Below are 7693 nucleotides of genomic sequence, written 5' to 3'. Positions count from 1 at the left end.
GCCCGCCCAAGTCGTCCGTCCGCCCCGTCCGCCCAAGTCGTCCGTCCGCCCCGTCCGCCCAAGTCGTCCGTCCGCCCCGTCCGCCCAAGTCGTCCGTCCGCCCCGTCCGCCCAAGTCGTCCGTCCGCCCGTCCCGTCCGCCCAAGTCGTCCGTCCGTCCGCCCGTCCCGTCCGCCCAAGTCGTCCGTCCGTCCGCCCGTCCCGTCCGCCCAAGTCGTCCGTCCCGTCCGTCCCGTCCGTCCGTCCGTCCCGTCCGCCCAAGTCGTCCGTCCGTCCCGTCCGCCCAAGTCGTCCGTCCGTCCGTCCCGTCCGCCCAAGTCGTCCGTCCGTCCCGTCCGCCCAAGTCGTCCGTCCGTCCGTCCCGTCCGCCCAAGTCGTCCGTCCGTCCGTCCCGTCCGCCCAAGTCGTCCGTCCGTCCCGTCCGCCCAAGTCGTCCGTCCGTCCCGTCCGCCCAAGTCGTCCGTCCGTCCCGTCCGCCCAAGTCGTCCGTCCGTCCCGTCCGCCCAAGTCGTCCGTCCGTCCCGTCCGCCCAAGTCGTCCGTCCGTCCCGCCCGCCCAAGTCGTCCGTCCGCCCGCCCAAGTCGTCCGTCCGCCCGCCCAAGTCGTCCGTCCGCCCGCCCAAGTCGTCCGTCCGCCCGCCCAAGTCGTCCGTCCGCCCCGTCCGCCCAAGTCGTCCGTCCGCCCCGTCCGCCCAAGTCGTCCGTCCGCCCCGTCCGCCCAAGTCGTCCGTCCGCCCCGTCCGCCCAAGTCGTCCGTCCGCCCCGTCCGCCCAAGTCGTCCGTCCGCCCCGTCCGCCCAAGTCGTCCGTCCGCCCCGTCCGCCCAAGTCGTCCGTCCGCCCCGTCCGCCCAAGTCGTCCGTCCGCCCCGTCCGCCCAAGTCGTCCGTCCGCCCGTCCCGTCCGCCCAAGTCGTCCGTCCGTCCGTCCCGTCCGCCCAAGTCGTCCGTCCCGTCCGTCCCGTCCGTCCGTCCGTCCCGTCCGCCCAAGTCGTCCGTCCGTCCGTCCCGTCCGCCCAAGTCGTCCGTCCGTCCGTCCCGTCCGCCCAAGTCGTCCGTCCGTCCCGTCCGCCCAAGTCGTCCGTCCGTCCGTCCCGTCCGCCCAAGTCGTCCGTCCGTCCGTCCCGTCCGCCCAAGTCGTCCGTCCGTCCGTCCCGTCCGCCCAAGTCGTCCGTCCGTCCCGTCCGCCCAAGTCGTCCGTCCGTCCCGTCCGCCCAAGTCGTCCGTCCCGTCCGCCCAAGTCGTCCGTCCCGTCCGCCCAAGTCGTCCGTCCCGTCCGCCCAAGTCGTCCGTCCCGTCCGCCCAAGTCGTCCGTCCCGTCCGTCCCGTCCGCCCAAGTCGTCCGTCCCGTCCGTCCCGTCCGCCCAAGTCGTCCGTCCGTCCCGTCCGCCCAAGTTGTCCGTCCCATCCCTCCAAGGCTTTCAGCAGGGAAGAGCAGACGGACACCCTGTCCACAGTCAGGACTGCATCCCACGGCGGCCATCCGTCCGTAGCTGGAGGAAAGGTTGGTGCAGGTGGTGGTGACAGCCAGGGGGATGACCTTGAGCAGGGAAGGGCAGATGGAGACCCAGCCCACAGTCAGGACTGCATCCCACGGCGGCGTTGCAGAATGGAGTAGCCATGGAGTGAAGAGTCCCAACACTACCAAGGGGATTACCAGAGGTGATGGAGGTGGAGCACACCACGTAGCCAGAGAAGCGATGAGGCAGTGAGACACAAAGACCTAGGCGACTGCGACTATGCCGCGGTGTCGCAGAATGGAGTAGCCATGGAGTGAAGAGTGCCAACACTAGTCTCCCAAGTCTTTGAGGTGAAAAAATACGGTAAGTTGTTGTGTAATGGAAGTTCAATGACAGATCTGAGGCCTTAATCTAAAGCACTTTGTTTCTGGTTTAGTTTTGCCCAAGTTTGACGTGACCGTAAACGCACTGCAGACCTACAGCGTTGCAGTTATGGGACTGAAAGTTGAGTCTTGTGCCAAGTGAGTGACGCTTTTATTTTCTTGTCTTGTGGTTGGTCAGTTCTTTATCTTGTTATGATGATTCCCAGATGTACATATGGCCAACCTGTACCTGGTCAAGCCTTAGTGGAAGTGTGCCGTGATCCATTTCCATACAGTCTGCTTCATAATGTGACCGGACAGTGCCTGACTCAAACTGCAAAGGTGTGTGACTCCTGCCTTACTGCTGAGGGTTTTTCTTTTGCCTGTGCTTGACTTAATTGTGTCTTTGTTCTCCTACCAGATGAATGCCACGGGCACCAAATTTGAAGACCAAATGCAAGACACATTTCTTGTAAATGTGAATGTTACTGAGGAGGGAACAGGTTAGCTATTGGCTGATTTGAACCATATACTCTATCATATTTAGAAGATATCCACTTTAAGCCACAAAGTTGATATTCTTCACTATTTGTTTGGACTTTCTCACGCAGATGTAATGGTGTCAAAATCTGCAATGGTGTCCTTTACAAACAAAGCTGTATATCTCTTGGAGGGGAGCAACTGGCCCAACAAACTGCTGTTGAATCTAACCACAAACAAGAATGGACGGGCTGCGTTCTCCCTAAACGCTGCTAATCTTAAGGCTGATCTGAATCTGGTGGTACGACTTGTATTTTGTAAAAATTAAGACATTCTCTCGTATGATACTGATTTAAGTTTTATCTTCCCCAGGCGAGTGCTAATCCAGAGGTTTTTTATGGTTATAAATCGCCATACTTCACTACAGATACAAGGTTTGTTCAGCTTTTCCTACCTGTTTCTCCCGACAACCCATCGTTTAGTGAACTGACTATAGTGAAGCTCAATCAGCCGCTCAAATGTGGTGCTTCGTTTCCAGTGACCGTGGAGTATTCATTTGTTGGAGAGGCTGGTAGCTACAGCGCTGACATAATCTATATGGTGAGTGGACATTAGTTTTGTAGTTAAGTTTGCTGGTCTGTTTGTTCCACAACTTGCACACTTCTGTCTTTTGTCAGGTCTTATCCAAAGGAGTGATCATCCTCCATGGATTTCAGACGGTTAAAGCAAAGGCTGGTGATTCAGTCACAAGTGGCTCTGTGACGTTCCAGTTGTCCGTCAGCGTTGATATGGCTCCAGCAGTGCAGATTCTGGTCCACAGCGTTCTTCCCAGTGAGAATGCAGTTGCTGCTAGTGTGCCGTTTGACACCGATATGCATTTCCAGAACCAGGTACTGTATGATGTGGCTATTTTTCAATTTGGGAGTGTTGGTGTGTGTCCTACAGCGTGTTGGTCCTTGTTCCAGGTGTCTCTGCAGTTTTCTACAGCTGTTCCTGCGGAGGGAAACGTTCTGATGGTTGCTGCTCAAGCAGGATCTCTGTGTGGTAGATCAGAGCATCCGGATCATGGAGCCAGGAAGACGTCTGAGTGCTGAAAGGGTGTCTGTGCCTCAATCAGGTTTTTTGTTTGGGCTTTTAATCTGGATATTTCAGTGTGTGGCACTTCTGATTAGAATGCCACTTTAGTTTACCCCAGTGTCTGAAGTACAAGGGCCTGAGTTTTTATCGCAACTTCAGTGTCGGTATGTCTGTTACTTTGATTCTTACTCTAGAAATTGGTACATGACTTAAAGATAAAATGAAAAAATGTAGTCTTGTGTTGTAATGGTCTATACTAGCTTTTGTTACTGAATGTGGTCTTTTAATATGATGGTTGGAAGGATGTCCGTCCGTCCGTGCGTGAGTCTTTCCGTCCGTGCGTGCATGAGTCCTTCCTTCCGTCCGTCCGTCCGTCCGTCCGTGCGTGCGTGCGTCCTTCCGTCCGTCCGTGCGTGCGTCCTTCCGTCCGTGCGTGCGTGCGTCCTTCCGTCCTTTCGTCCGTGCGTGCGTGCATCCTTCCGTGCGTCCGTCCGTCCGTGCTTGTGTGCGTCCTTCCGTCCGTCCGTCTGTGCGTGCGTGCGTCCATCCGTGCGTCCGTCCGTCCGTGCTTGTGTGCGTCCTTCCGTCCGTCCGTCCGTGCGTGCGTGCGTCCATCCGTGCGTGCGTCCGTCCGTCCATCAGACACGAAGACCTAGGTGTCGCAGAATGGAGTAGCCATGGAGTGAAGAGTCCCAACACTAGTCTCCCAAGTCTTTGAGGTGAAAAAATAAGGTAAGTTGTTGTGTAAGGGAAGTTCAATGACAGATCTGAGGCCTTAATCTGAAGCACTTTGTTTCTGGTTTAGTTTTGCCCAAGTTTGATGTGACCGTATACGCACCGCAGACCTACAGCGTTGCAGTTATGGGACTGAAAGTTGAGTCTTGTGCCAAGTGAGTGATGCTTTATTTTGTCGTCCTGTGGTTGGTCAGTTCTTTATCTTGTTATGATGTTTCCCAGATGTACATATGGCCAACCTGTACCTGGTCAAGCCTTAGTGGAAGTGTGCCGTGATCCATTTCCAAACAGTCTGCTTCATAATTTGACCGGACAGTGCCTGACTCAAATCGCAAAGGTGTGTGACTCCTGCCTTACTACTGAGGGTTTTCCTTTTGCCTGTGCTTGACGTAATTGTGTCTTTGTTCTCCTACCAGATGAATGTCACGGGCTGTGCCTCTCTTACTGTTGATGCGTCAGTGTTTTTCAACACCAAATTTGAAGACCAAATGCAAGACACATTTCTTGTAAATGGGAATGTTACTGAGGAGGGAACAGGTGAGCTATTGGCTGATCTGAACTATACTCTTTATCATCTTTACAAGACATGCACTTTAAGCCACAAAGTTGATATTCTTCACTGTTTGTTTGGACTTTCTCTCGCAGATGTAACGGTGTCAAAATCTGCAATGGTGTCCTTTACAAACAAAGCTGTATATCTCATGGAGGGGAGCAACTGGCCCAACAAACCGCCGAGGCCAGTGCCCCGTACTCGGACTTCTCCAAGGCAAATAATTTATGCAGATCAGAGAGTTCTCTCCTCAAGTCCATATACAGCAGCCACTGAGGGCAGGACAGTTCTGCCTAGAGATCAAGACGTTTCTCCTCAGCCCATGAGGGCACCGTCTGTTAATTCACGAGGTGACCTACTGCATTCTCAATCTGTCAGTCACAAAGAGATTATCTCACTGACAATCTAGGAGACCTGAGACTACCAGGCACGGCAACTCGGCTAACTTCAAGTCATCCTTTCTCTTCTTATGAACCAACACAATCCCAACACAAGCTAGCCCATCAAGAAGATGCTACATATCCTCAACCTGGTATTAGGCACATAGATAGACCACGTGGTTACTACAACACAGACCACTGAGGCCATAACTGTATGTCCACTGACCAAAGAGATCGCAACCACTATCCCGCAGCTGTTCAGTTTATGGCTCAGGACTATAGTCAAGAGACAGCAGCTACGTATTGGACTTATGAAGATCATAGTCTGAACTGCAAACCCCTGCGCTATTTCCCTTCCACTGAACCATATGGTTATCAGCAACCTTATCATGGGATTCCAGCTACAAGTCCAGTCTATCAAGATGAGAGACTTTCTCCAAGGGATACATTAGCTCACCATGCACATGAGACACTAAGACAACTATGGTCAATCAGCTCCTAATCCTACAGACAAATCAAGCTTCTTGACCCCACGACAGTACACAGATTACGCTCAGCCTGAGACATATCAGCCATACCACCCAGTGCGCCCTCCTTCTCTTCCATATCCTCATGTAGAGCCCACCTACAGAGGTCCTATTCCCACCATTCCTCATTTTTGCAGTGAAGATCCCAGAGAGTTTGCATGACTCAAAATTGCACTGGAGAATTTGCTACCTGCCGAGGCTACAGAACATTTCAAGTACCAAATACTCGTTGATCTGAAACAGGAGAATGCCTTGCTCATTGCAGACTCGTACGTCAACAGCAGGTACCCATACACCAACACCATGAGGTCTCTAACTGCACTTTATGGTCAACCACATCAACTCGCACTACAAAGAATTGCAGAATTGATGGATGGCCCAAAAATCAGGAGTGGTGACACTAAATCTTTGAGAATGTTTGCCCTCAATGTGTGTGCATGAGTTGGAATGCTGGACCAACTTGGAGCTAAAGGATGGACAGAGCTCAAATGTGGGTCACATGTTTCACGTCTCCTTGCCAAATTGCCTCATGATCTTAAAGCAAACTTCAGAAGGTTTGTTAACCCCATTCAGAACCCAGTTCCGACACTGATAGAACTCAGCGATTGGCTTGAATATGAGCTCAGAATACAAGAGGATGAGTCACAGTACATTAGTAATGTAAGCAGAGCCTACTCTCAGCCACCGAGAGAACAGCAAAGGAATTGCAAGCCGGTTCAACGATTTGCTACTGTCTTGGATGGTGGCGAACAGAGTAAACCAGCAAGTGTTACAGCAGTCAAGAAGGAGAAACTGACAAAGTACTGCCCCTTCTGCAACACTGTGCAGCATTACTTCAATCAGTGCGCTAATTTCAAACTGCTGAATCGAGATCAAGTGGAGTCTTGGCTGAAGTCAAATCAGAAGTGCTTTAGGTGTGGCCGTGACCACCAGATCTCACAATGCAATCTTAAAGCCAAATGTGAAAAGAGACATTTAGAAATACTGCATGACTTCAATGCCAAAGGTAAACATGAAACACAAGCTTCAGCAGAAAACGGTTGTCTTGTGAACTCAGAAGTAGAGACTTTGTATATGGACAGACCAACTGCAGGCAGCAAAGCTCTTTTGAAGGTCAGCCGAGTGATCTTGAGAAATGGAGAGAAGGAACTTGACACATACGCTATATTGGATGACGGATCAGAGAGGACAATGTTACTGTATGAAGCAGCACAGCAACTTGATCTTAAAGGACTTCCTGAAGATATAGCCCTCCGGACTGTGAGACAAGACATACGGGTTGTTCATGGGGTGGCTGTTTCATTCTCAGTAGCTTCTGCATTTCAGCCAAACAAATCCGTCACCATTGAAAGAGCTTTTACAGCCAAAGAACTGAGCCTCGCAAAACACACTTACCCTGTTAAGTTGCTGCAGAAGAAATACAGATATCTACAAGGTCTGCCCATTCCCTCAATGCAGCAGGCTCAACCACTCTTACTCATTGGCTCAGATTATCCACATTTAATCACAGCTAAAGAGCCAGTTCGTCTCTGACCTCCTGGCGGTCCTGCCGCTGTGAAAGCCAGACTCGGGTGGACTCTGCAGGGCCCCTCAAAATTCCTTGCCCGTCAGCTCTCACCACAACAGTGTCTATTAACCTCCACTTTGTCAGCAGAAGCCGAACTCTTCAACAATGTGCAGAAATTGTGGCAAATGGAAACACTTCGGTATGGGAGTGAGAAACTGATCACAAGATTAAGGCAAGACACAGAAGCGGTGCAAATCCTTGAGGAGAAAACAGTCAGGGTGGCAGTCGGAGATATTGAAAGGTATGCAACACCTCTCCTCTGGAAAAGAAATCTTCCACCTTTGCAATCAGCTAAAGAAGCAGTAACAGCCCATTTAAGAAGCACAGAAAAACGCCTTTTGCAGAACACAGATCTTGCTTCAGTGTATGTAAAATAAGTGCAGAAACTTGAAAAGGCAGGCTATATCTCGTAGCTAACACCAGAGGAGACGGATAAAAGCCGATGGAATCAAGGTCCATAGTTGTTAACTCAGTCAGTTAGTAGTTGGCCCAAACAGCCTCATGATGTTGTAAGCGATGACATCCAAGAACACCGCAGTTATACTTTCTCTGGAGCGCTAT

This window comes from Pimephales promelas, chromosome 3 (genome assembly GCF_988280905.1).
Source record: "Pimephales promelas chromosome 3, fPimPro1.hap1.1, whole genome shotgun sequence".
NCBI lineage: Eukaryota > Metazoa > Chordata > Actinopteri > Cypriniformes > Leuciscidae > Pimephales > Pimephales promelas.
This window is presented reverse-complemented; position numbering follows the sequence as displayed.